Below are 13005 nucleotides of genomic sequence, written 5' to 3'. Positions count from 1 at the left end.
GATAATTTGGGTGAAGAGGGTTTTTGGGGGGGGATAAGGAACAGAAATTGTAAAGTCATATTTAAAAAAAAAACATGCTTAGCATCTACAAGGAGTGGAGAACATATCAGAGAGCTGAGTGAAAATAGCTTGAGGCATAATGGTGACTCCACCCAAGCCAGCTGGGTAGAGTTTTGGAGACACAGCTATAAACTTTGAATTTTGTGCTCATTATAGTCAGATGCTACTGGAGGGTTATAAATAGAGGTGGTAGGGACTTGTGTGTGTGTGTGTGTGTGTGTGTGTGTGTGTGTGAGAGAGAGAGAGAGAGAGAGAGAGAGAGAGAGAGAGAGAGAATTGGTCTAGAATTCAGTGGTACTCAACCTCCCTAAATGCTGCAAGTGACCCCCCAACCATAAAATTATTTCATTGTTATCTTTATAACTGTAATTTTGCTACTATTAGGAATGCTAATGAAAATATCTGCTATGCAGGATCTTAGATCTGTAACCCTAAAGCGGTCGTGATGACCCGCAGGTTGAGAAGCCCTGATTCAGCGGTTCTAAAATCTCTCTGTAGTGAAGAGAATGGTGTGTCTGTGTAAAATGGGAGAAGGAAACCAAAAAAAAAAAATAAAATAACAGCATAAAGCAGACTTGGATAAGCGGAGGGCTGAAAATTATCTCAAGAGAGAAGAGAATGAGATTTAGGGAGGGTAAGGGTTATTTTTTGAAATAAAGTGAACAAGATTTAATAGTTGGACAAGGAAAGCGAGGGAATGAGGGAAATTAAGGGCAACTCCTGTTTCTTTGTTCAAAGAGATTAGGTTGGCAACTGTGTGATTAATTAAGAAGGGGCATGCGAGGAGAGGAAGAGGTTTTGGAGTAGGAAGAGGAAGAATCCAGAATTCTATTTGGGACACTGTAAATGCATTGGCTTTATTGAGCACACATTATTGAGCTCAGTATTGTTCTGAGCTCTTTATACATGTGAACACATTAAATCTCTAGGAAAGCCCGGCAGGAAGGGCCATTATTATACCATCATTTTTGAGGAGGGAAAAAAACTGACTTCTATCTCCATGTTGCTAAAATGTGTGGAGGCCAGGATTTCCCATATTAGCGTGCGGCGTAAAGGAAAGCAGTGAACTCTGAATCCAAGAGCATCTGATAGCAGTTATTGACGTGGCTCATGGCCAGGAAATATAACTCTCCGCCTCTGAGCAATGAACTGAGGAGTAGCCAGGAAGACAAGAGGACAAGGCAGGGTGGAAACACCAAGCTAAGTAAGAAAAGGGGAGTCAGGGAAAATTATGACTTAATAATAAGGGACACGAAGAATTGGTCCTCAGACTGGATAAGATGTGGCCCCTGGAATTGGGTTAGGATGACACTGGCTGATGTAATTCTAGTTGGAGCAGTTCCAACCAAAGCAGGTACAACAACTGCTTTTGTATATAGATTCATGAGTGTGGTCCCTTAGCAAGTGCTGGGCACTACATGAGCTATCTAAATCTCTCATCATAGTCACCCTTTCATGAGCTATTATGCAACATGTAACATGTGTTATAGACAAAATACTGAATCATTCGATAACCATCTCAAAAATACATGGTTTTGTAAATGTATTTACTGTTATTGGACTTTAGATTTAAAAACATTTAAGGTGATACATAGATGATATATATTTTACTACTACAAAAATTGTGTTGATGTGTATGTTGTGTCTGTATTGGATGGCAGATAAGTTAACAGGGGACTGATATCCAGGATTGGACTCAAGCTAATTGATGCCAAAACATTACTGAGCTCTTGGCTACCCTGGTTCTCTGGATCCCCATTTCTCTAGATGACCCTCAATGCTTGTTAGCTCATATGTCTTCCTTGGTCAAGAATCATCTGAGACAAAAGTAGAAGGGAAAGTAGGCCAAGCAGAGGTGGCCCTGCTGTGTCAAAGCAAGGCTTTAAGCTCTGCTCTGAGTGAACAGCAAGCATTCAGGCTTTTGCTTTTATTCCACGATTCACTGTCAGTCATCCAGTCAATAATTATTAAAAGACCAGTGGAAGACAAGGTGTGTTCAAAAAAATCAGAAATCGGAGCTAATAAGACAGAGCCGGTAAGACAGAAGACGCTTCACAAACCAAGGTATGAATCAGGGAATGTCCCAAGCATCATGGTCTATGGTAGCCATGGGATCAGTGGGAAGGGGTGATGGTCCTTGAGTGACAAAGACAGTTTATTGTGTTTCAGTGTCTGGACTCTGAATAGTGAGACATGAAAGACCATAAAGCGTGAGCAGAAAAATGCCAAAGGGGAAGGCCATGGCACCTGGAGAGACCTTTGGTGACCATAAAGCAGTAGAATGACAATGTTCACAGGATACACAGGGGAAGCCTGTTTCATAATTAAAGACAACAAGGGCACAGATTCTGGGTTTTTGTTGGCATGAAGTGCATCATCTTCTTCAGTCTGCTTTCCCTGTACTCCTACAAACTTTGAACTGACTGGTCAGTTGCTTCAATCTGCACAGGTAAATAAATGTCATTCAGATATACACATCTTTGCATGTCTCAATTGGAGGGGCAGAGTCTGAGCTGAAACCTACCTGATTTCATTTCCCATAGCAAGTGGTCATTTGGTCCTCATCCCTTGGTACCCAGATAGGAGAAATCCTTTCCTGAGATGCTAAGGAGCAGATGGCCTTGCATCAAGATTCACTGACAGCATGATGCGCCCACTTTCACCTGCTGTGAGCTGGTGAGGGAGAAAGAAGAGTTATTGTCAAATTCCCAACTTGCCCTTTTCGATATAAAGTTCACTTGTAATTTTTTTTTTACTCTGCTTGCTAATGCATTTTGTTCTCCAGAGTGTGAGTGCCCTAGCTTCCTGCGTAGCCTTTAATTAGTTTCTGGATGATGACATCGCCACCGAGAAGCAACTGGTGCGTCCTTCCAATCTCGGGGGGAGATAAAAGAATCTAATAAAGACATTCAGTATTTCTAGGTGATGTGTTTGACAAGCTTTGTATTAACAAGAAGTCATGTTGAAACTTTTTCTTTCCCAGGCTGCAACTCCCTCTCCTGCTCCAGCACTGTGACATTTCGCAGGGGATTCTCAGAGCTATGACTCTCTCTGAGAACTTGTAGCTCAACACAAACAGGCCATCCTCTTTACCACCCATGCTAAGGGGGAGAGGCTTCAACCATAACCTTTATGAAGGATTTAGTGCCAATAAGGACTGAGAACACAAAATCAGTTTAAAACCAGTTGTCAAGTAACCTGGGACTGCAGTGGGAACCTTGAGAGTCAAGGTCACATAATAAGCTGTGTCTTTACTTGCCTAAGATGGTCCCAGAGATCACTGGCACAGGAGGCTGACGACGACTTGAGTTTTCATTCTGGCACAAACATTATCACTACTGTGCTGCTGGAGGAAGGCAGGAGCTCTCCCCAAGGCAGTCTCGTCTCTGTCTAACTTGACCTTGCAGGTAGTAGATATAAGGGAAAGAGGAATGTTCTTGAAACCATTCGCATCCTCCTGCAGCCAGGGGTACAGCCAGCCAGGCGTTCATGGGGACCTTCCTAGTGCAGGCAACATAATTCCCACTGCACGCAGATTTATCGCCATTGTTGAGTGCCTAACTACCAGCGCTGTTAGGCAATTAGGAATTAAAGTGCAAATGACACCAGAAAGGCAGCTGAGCGTGGAGGTGTATAGGTGGCAGGCAGCTGATCGACAGCACAAACACAGACTTCTTCAGTGCTGAGACGGGACCACCTGGGGACGTGGCCTCCATTTTCACTTGGTTGGCCTCCGTGTGACCTGAACAGGGTAGTGTGAGAGAGAGAGAGCAATGCTCAGCACGTAGGCACGTTTTTAAGAGCGGGAAAAGAATGAGTGGAGGGAATCGTGGCCATGAGAGTGTGCTAGCCTATGCAGGCATCCTCATAGATGCGTTCACATCACTTACATCAACATACAGAAACACAGATTTATCCTGGGGAGGGGTGCTAGCTAGCACAGACAAGTATAGTTAAGAGATAACTCTTTGCTTGAGGTGAGTTTCTGAACAGAAGCAAGTGCATGTTTATTTCTTCATGAGTTTGGAAAAGAAAGTGACTAGCAGGAACTGCATTCTAAGGAACAACATTTCTGCACCTCTGCCCCATAGCGGGGGACTGGAGCCACCAAGGCTGAATTTGCAGAGTTCTCGATGCCTAATGGGATCTTTTCATAAGCCCTAGGCTAGTCATTTAGAGCATGTATAGGAAACTCCTACAAAGATGTGTCTGGGGCCGGGTGTGGTGGTGCACACCTTTAATCCCAGCACTCAGGAGGTAGAAGCAGGTGAATCTCTGTGAGTTCGAGACCAGCCTCATCTACAAAGTAAGCTGCAGGACAGGCTCCAAAGCTACACTGAGAAAACCTGTCTCTGACAACAAAACAAAACAAAACAAAGAGAAACGGAAAATGAAACAAATAAAAGAACAAACTCTGTCTGGGATAAAAGTGACCATTATCACTGCGTGGCCTGCCTGAATTGGTCAACTTCGTCTCAGTAATTACATATGCCTTCTTGCTTTTGAGAAATGGACTCCAGCAAGATGCCAAGAGATCCAAGAAAAAGATTGAATGGGCCCTGCGGTGAGGTTTCAGAGGCTGCAGCAGGACTGTGGTTGTGGAGAACTCCAGGGGAATTTAGAAGCTGGGATATCAGAAGCATTGTTGCCTGTCCCCATGTCTGTTCTGGATGCTGAGAATGCATTGGATTGCTCAGAAGATGTAGCAGGGCAGGATAAGGAAGGCCTAGTCAGCATTTCAGGGTTGGTTTGTATAGCAAATAGCTAAGCTGTTGACCACTAATTGATTGGACTCCATACTATCTCACTCACAATAGCATTCATTTGTAGAGTGTTTAGCAGCCCACTAAGTGCTCTTCAATTATACCTACACATTCACTTTGATCCCCCAAATCATGTAGGAAGAGCTGGACTCTGACATTCACCATTTCCTTCCTCTTTCGGTGGAATTTCATTAGGTCTTTAAGGCTTGAGTGTTCTGAATTAAATGGGAAATGCATGGCAAGAATATAGTCCTTATTAGGTGGTCAGCAAATAATATCTTTCTTCCACGAGGAATAATAAACAAACAAACACACACACATTTTTCCTGTTGTTGTTTTTTATTTTTTTTCCTCTTCCTTGTAAAACTGCGTAGTGAATCAGGTTAATTGATTCCCTCTTCAGGTTAGGCAGATTTTAATTTTGGAGACTTTCTGGCTGTGGAAACTTGGCTCTGGTTTTTCAGAGATACCTGATTAGAGGCTGCATGTGTCTGGCTGCCTACATCATGATGGACTTGGCTTAGCTGCTTACGTGGGTAGCTCCAGTCCTTTTCCCGGCACAGTGAAGGCAATGCCTGAGGCATAGCCAGGAGGATCTCCAAAGAAGCAGCTGGGCTGAACAGCCGGCCAGATGCTCTCCGGGGCCTCTTGAATTTGTTTCTGTTGCTCCGTAACCCAGGGTTTCCCACTCCATCTGTCTGTCCTTTGATGAACTGGTGACTTAGGAGCTGGTCCATATCAGGATGGTGGTGTAAGGCAAGCAAGCCACTCAGTCCCAACTCTGTACCATTGTTGTAGAAACTGGAACCCAGCCAGTCATGTCTCGGTGGCAGGCTGGGTCATGATTAGCATCCTTCTCCGATGTTCTTACATAAAACAATGGATGAGGAGACACTTTTTACCAACTTCATCATTGGTGCCCACTATAATGGAGCACGTAATGGTTATAGGTAGGGGCTGTGGAATCCCATTTGCACAAACATATCCTGAAGCAGGGAAGCATGGTGTGATGAATGTTTACTGTGTTCTTCTCTGTCTTCATCAGGAATGATTAAACTGTGTCCGAGAGCAGAGCTCATAACAACTTCCTTCCACATTGCACTTGATCCTGAAAGGCCCACATTGCAGACTTCAGAACCACTGGTTTATGACTAATCCTGAATAAATCACTGGAGTTCCTCCCAGGGCTTCATGGGTTTTCCTGGGTTTCATATGGAGAAGCTGAGAGAGGAAGAATGAGATGTTACAAATGACATACGTGTTCTGATGAAAGACAATCCCCCTCGCCCGAGGTTGTATCATTAGAGATCTCACATTTTCAGACTCATCTGGGATTGGGAACATCCAGTTTTGCTCAGTTCTTTGCTAGCAAGAGAGGAAGCCTGTGCCTGTCTGAGGCTGGGATTGAGTTCTCAGCCTGAAGCTGCTGTTACTCAAGGGGCCATCGTTACCTCTGGAGCGCTGGATAGCCTCTGCCAACAGGAGCGCAGGCATGGTAACCATCTCACCTTGTTCTTTAAATCAAGAAAATTCCCTTGTGCAGAAGTTTGCATTTCTCTTCATATTGGCCTCCAGAGATACATGAGTACTATTAATACTACTGAGTCATACTTGAATAATATCTTGTATTAAAATGTGATATTTCCATATTTTTCTCCAACCCATAAAGCATGGGTTAAGAAAGATACTAATATAATTAATGTAATCAGCTAGTGAAGTGATTTAGGTACATTTATATCACTAGCATTTTGAAGATCTAAACTTAATGCTTGGTCTTCTGATACAAATCTTAGAGTTACTCTATTTAAATAACACCACAGACCCCACAGTTCTATAAATGTACACCGGAGCATGTAGATACTTCAAAGGAAGAAAGAAGGAAGGGGAAAACATAGAAGACAGGGAGGTAACGGAGCAAGAGAATGGCGAACCTAATCAATCACAGTAGACCTAATAAGAACTTCTATTAGTCGTCAACTGAAGACAGGCAGATTTATTGATGACTTCTCTGTCACCAGGTAGATGCAGTCCAATGGACCTGTGTGCCTGCAGCCACAGTGGCTTCTTCAGAAGTGTCCCCAGGACCATATCTCTGGTTCAGTTCAAAATGAAAGGAAATGAATGAGAGGAAGGAGAGCAAGATGGGCTCAGGAGGGAATAAGCAAGAGATTCCACTATGCATGCAGAGGTGGGAAGTTAGAACAGAAACACACTGGTGGATCCTCCCATCCTCTCTGTGGTAGAGAATTCCACTGTACACATAGTATTGAGAGTCTCCTGCATCTAAGTTCCTGATGGGTACACCAGTGTTGCCATGGAGCTACAAAAGAAGGAGCAGGATGGAGCAAATGATGGAAGTGTTCAGATGAGAGGAATAACCCTTGCCCATGGTTCCATGATTAAGGAATTGGGTGGGTGGTGATGTGGGGTAGATATTTTTAGCAAAACCTAAGGAGTTCAGGGTTGGAACCCATAACTTACTGATACGTTTTGTTTTTATCCCTGATTGGCAATTTGCCCTTGAACAAATGACTACAGTCCCTCTAACTCTCCCTTCATCTATGATTAATAATAATGGAAATTCCTCATACGATTCTTAAAATATTATCAGTGAACTCATTCCCTGCAAATTGTCTAATACACAACAGGGTTTCCCAAGCAGGCAATGTGCACAAAACATGGGTGTCACATTTCTGTTTTAGATATGGTTTTTATATATGTACTTGTAATTCCAACGACTTTTTTAGCAATAAATTCTCTTACCAAAACTCACACATCTCACTGCAATTTTCAGTTATGCGTCCTTGAATAACTTCCTAGGTTTCTACTCCTATGGAACATCAGCATTCTCAGCTCATCACTAGATGAATAAGGAGTTACCATTAGCCCGGGGTTTATTGATATCAATGGTAGAAGTCTTGTGTCATAGGAAACACTTCAAAGTTGTCATGATGAGTTACTTTAGAAATAATACCGATTCACTGGGTTAATTGCTAAGGAAAATGTGTGTGTGTGTGTGTGTGTGTGTGTGTGTGTGTGTGTGTGTGTAAGAGAGAGAGAGATTATGTCAGTGATCTATATAGAGGGAGATATTTGCACATTTGAAAGCTGAATACTATCATCAATGGTGTGTGTGCCACATAGATCTTGAGGATATTCAGGGACTTTCAGTTGTTCACATATCTGTTCAGCCTTGCAAAAACACCCATTCATTCATAACACATCTGTGAAACATGAACATGAAGTTTGCTGGACATGAAGGCATGTACTGAGCAGTTCAGTGACCCAGAGAACCTTTAGAAGAGACCAGCCTGAGAGTGTAGCTCTGTGGTCGAATGATTGCCTAGCATGCTGAAGGCAGTCAACTCAGTTCTCCAGCACCACAAAGTAAGTGAAGAGACAATGATTATGGAACAATTAACCCAGTATGAAGACTCGATCTTAGAAATGATGGCCATGGAAGACATCTTTGAGAGGCCAGGATGGAAAGGCGAGGACAGACAAGCTATGTGAAGAAAACTGGGAACTCTTGAGGGACCTTTAGATCAGGAAGAGTTTGAGGTGTTTTGGGACTAGTGGAGGCAACAGACAGGAGGGTATCTGGGGTGAGGCTAGGAGAGAAGTGGGATGCATTTCACGAAGGGACTTCTAGGATAAGAGCATTTTCTTTATGCTCTTGGCTGACCCTGTTTTAGTCCGGATTGAGGAAAGATAGTCCCATATCTTGCCACACAGACTGACCTATTCCTAAGCAAAACAGCTGTGTGGTAGGATTTGCCTGGCATGCAGTCGCTGCATCTTTAATAGTTTCCCCATCAACATGGGACATTTTGCTTCAGGCTGTTATCGTGGCCTGAGTCTCTCTGTGAGGTCTGAAAGCCAAAAGGTGGCCAGTACCTAGGATTTGGTCTTTTAACACTGTGAAGTCAGAAGTCCCTAGGACACAGCAACCAAGAAATCCCTGCCCTGGACACTGTCCTGAGTGATTTTGGACATCCTAGACCTTCGCTCGTGAGCAGAGGAAAGTGCCTCTGGCAGCGATGGAAGCCATCTGGGAGGCATAGATCTGCATGAGTTCTAGGAAGTACCTGGTCGAAGCCTTTATGTGCATTCTCAGCCCTACAGGACTGCACAGTGCTTAATAAAGCATCTTAATTTGGATTTAATAGGATATCTTCTGTGTGCTAAAAACAGCAAATTGCTATTTATTAATGACATAATTATTAAAACTCAACACCTGGGCACTGTAAGCTACACCAGGAATAGGAAAGTTCCTCGGAATATTGTTTTAATAATTACCTTATTTAATTATTTACATATTTGAATTAGATTTCTTTAGTAGCCAGATGAAACCTCAATAAAAATGTATTAAATGTAGAATTTTATCATCAGAATATGGTTCACCTGATTTCTATCTTTCTTCCTTAATATATCCTAAATATCTTAGACTTTCTGTTTATATAATTGATATATTTTAGATTCAGACCTCATGTGCCTTCAGTCATCAAGTATTGACATGCGCAGGAAGTGGCATCCCTTTGTAAGGCACCATTGGGGCTCAGCCAATCTAATTTGTGGCACTGTTCTCAGCCCTCCCCAGTTTACTTTTCAACTGTGCTCTTGGTAATGTAACCCCTATGGGTAATAGGATACTTCTGCCTGGTTGTCCCCGAGTTGTCCCCAGCATCTTTCCCATCATCATGTTTAAATCAGAATGAGTCTAACTTAAGTTCTCCACAAAGCAAATTGCTTCTCTGAGACCCACTCCCCTTCCAGGCCATCATTAGTTCCCATGTGTGCTCCTTGGCACTGTCTCCAATCCTCTCCTTTCCTTCTCTTTCCGGAGCTAACAGTTCAATCCAGGCTTTGAATATTATTCATGTAGATAGATTTCTCTAATTCCAATTTCTCCCAGCTTCATTCTGACATGTGGTTAACAGATTCTTCTTCCTAAAATAAAATTTTAGAATTATGGCATTCTTTTTTATTTTTAATCTAATACTTGTCGTAGCCTATTGAGGTTAACAACCCAGGACCTAACCCTCCAGGCTGGTGTGCAATCTGGCTCCCCAGTACCTCATTGATTTTGTATCCCGTTTTCATTGATTCTTATGAAATTTATTGAATGTCAATTTTGTGTTGATACTGCACACAAGTTGCCAACCATGTGCAGCATAAAACTCATTTATTGAAAACCTCATGTTTCCAGAAACTGTTCTCCTGTCATTTCAGAAGTTGTTTCTTAAGTCTCCTGAAGAACCTCACAAATGCCAGATCCCCTTTGCAGATAAGGAAGGTGACCTGGGAGATCCAGGATCTGCAGTCCTGTGGGACACTGCATTCGGCTGGTAGATGTTGCCTATTGGAGTACCTCATAGATAATTTTTGCAACCCCATTCGCCTATTGGAGTACCTCATAAATAATTTTTGCAACCCCATCCATGCCAGTGTACTTCTGGTCCCTGTACTACAGCCCTACTTGGGTCTCACTACATGATGCTTTCTTGTTTGCTGCTTTCCAAAGCAGATGCTAATGTGGATCAACTCACCTCTGGTACCCCCATTCACCGTGGTCATCCCTCCTTCTAGCTCACAGCACTTATCACATACATCCCTCTTTTCACAGTCACACATAATTTTTGGGTCCGTTTTGCTTTGTCCTCCAATTCAATAGAATGTTTTTAATGCATTGTTTCTCCCAACCAAATTGAAAGCACTTGGAGAGCTAACCAGATTGGTATATTGCTGCATGCCATGAAATACCTAATATGCAATTGTGTATAGAGTTTATTTTCACAAGCACTCTGTGCCTTTTGGCCCAGCTGCTAAAGAAAAATCTCTTCCAATAATGGTTGATTATACATGGGCACAAAAGTTCTCATTAATGGTGCTTTTCTTATGTCACCCATTTTGCTTAACAAACTTCTCCTCCTCTCCAACCCAGACTTGATAAACTTTTACTCAGCCCCTAAAAATTAACACAGTTGTCCCATGTCCCAAAAGGTCACGCAGCACCCACCTACAGTCAAGTTTAGGCATCTAACTTCCGTGCTCTCATAGCATTTGATGAGTCCCTCTGTGTCACAATACATTAAAGGTTGGATTCCTGTCTGTTTTATATTGTTATATTGCATTACCCTTAGGGACAAGGACTTTATGTTCTAAGTGCTTAGCACGATGCTGGCATATGGAAAGTGACTCATGAATATTGACAAGAGAATAAATGAATGGGTGAATGAATAAATACAAGCAAACAAAGCAATCCTCGTATGTTTCTGACAGCCTGCATTAAGAGAAGTAAGGTATAGAAAGTATCCATGGAAACTATGAAATACAGAAAACCTACCTCTTACTTGACCAAGTCTTTCTTATGAGCAGGAATTAGCGAAAATCACAGTGTTTCCTTGCCAGCTCAATTTAATTTTTTCAGGGAGGTGCCGAGGATAGAATTAAAGTCCTCATGTCAAGGGTGTGCTCTGAGCCTCTAATTTAATCTTAAAGTCGACAGTGTGCTATGAGATGCCTCCTAGAAAATGATACTTTCTATCCCAGAACATCTGCACTCGTTGATTTAGCTCTCACCACTGTGGTTGTGCCTGTAGTCTCCTGAGTCCCATACCAAGCATGGCTTCTCCTTTGGCTCCATCCAGGGCAGTGTTCCTCTTTCAGAATCTGCTGTTAAGCTGGCTAGGAGAGGTGGCAAGCATTTCTCCAACATTTCTTTCATGAGTTGGATAGTTTCCACATGTAAATGATAGGGGTGGGGGAGGAGACGTTTCTTGAGGATTCTTCCAAGCATGAGGTGTGATTGTCTCATTTAATATACTTACTGTGCTGACAGCTCTGGCCCACTCCACCTTCCATGCCACTTGGGGACTGTCCATTGTTCTCTAGTGTATGATTAGCAGATTAGCTATCATGTAGGAAGCCAGGAAAATGAACTCCCAGTCAGCCTTCCAAAGCAAGAATAATTCATTACGCAGGCTGATTTCCACTTAAAATGTACTTTACGTACACTTCCAACTACAACCCCTAAATCACCCTGTGCTCACAAAGTCTATCATTTTTTTATTTTATTGCCTGGCGTTGGCGTGACATAATCCCTTGCAGAGAATCCCGGAGTGCTTTACAGATCAATAAATTACTTACCTGCACCATTTAAGCGATGTCTGCAAGGCCAGCATAGACACTCTGCAGGCAGCCTGTGTTCCAAGAAGCTAGCAAGACTGTGTGAATGCCCAAACTGGGTGGGGCAGGGAGGGACCAGGCAGATGTGTAGGGCCAAGAGTTCGCCAGAAGAAAACGCTACAGTTAAGATAATGTGAGTAAAATACATAGAGTTTTTACATCTGCAGGAGTTCTCTAGAACTGTAGAACTAAGAGACTTTAGGAATTTACATGTCAAGTCGTCAGCAAAGCAGATGCTTAGTCACTAATGTATCAATTGTCTTTCTATCCCCAACAGGCACACTCTGACTTTTAATGATCAACTGCGAATTACAGTGTTAGATCTTAAATATCCTAGGTTGTGGAACAATGAGCCTCCCATCCCACTACTTTCTCTGTATTGCTTACTCTTAATTTCTATCTTAATGTGCAGGAATGGACACATGCACACACACACACACACACACACACACACACACACACAGTCTCTTTACATGAAATATAATGTGGATTTAAGTCTAAAAATGATCAGTTTTTCTTACTGTATGAAAGATACTGTATGCATGAAAACATAAAATTAAACAATGAAAAGGGATCTTCTTTAAGACCTTATATTGGAATGCAAGGGGTGAACACTCATCCAGTCGGGGAGTGAGCATAGCTCACAGATATGAATGCCCAAGCATCTGTGTATATTATGTTTTGGAAACATGGGTGAAGAAGCAGAACTGATTTTGTGTTGTTAATGGGGACAGGTAGACTGTGAAGGAAATAAGAAAGACCTGGGTCTTAAAGGGTTATCTACATAGGATATAAGGAAGGACATAGCTCTTCTTATGAGGACCAGGAAGGGCATGGTGTGTTGGGGACAAAGCAAGGCTGGGTGGGTGTGGGGGCCACTAGAGATGGCTGGGAGAGGTTAGTTGATCCTTGAACCCTGACTGTCCTCGTATGCTGGCCTAGAGAACCTTGTTATGTCAGGTAGGCAACAGGGAGAATCCATGCTATTTATGTA

At 42.7% G+C, this 13005-nt stretch overlaps 1 protein-coding gene across 4 annotated transcripts in view; it reads left to right on the top strand.

Annotated features, from left to right (window-relative positions):
- The window catches only part of Ntm (neurotrimin), a 978430-nt gene that overhangs the window by 842249 nt on the left and 123176 nt on the right, over positions 1-13005 (top strand). The gene's annotated exons all lie outside the window — the stretch shown is intronic.

Source organism: Microtus oregoni, unplaced genomic scaffold (genome assembly GCF_018167655.1).
Source record: "Microtus oregoni isolate MIOR12 unplaced genomic scaffold, Mior012 000008F_ref0000371, whole genome shotgun sequence".
NCBI classification, from domain to species: domain Eukaryota; kingdom Metazoa; phylum Chordata; class Mammalia; order Rodentia; family Cricetidae; genus Microtus; species Microtus oregoni.
The sequence above is the reverse complement of the archived record's forward strand: the minus strand, read 5'-3'. Positions and strand labels throughout refer to the sequence as shown.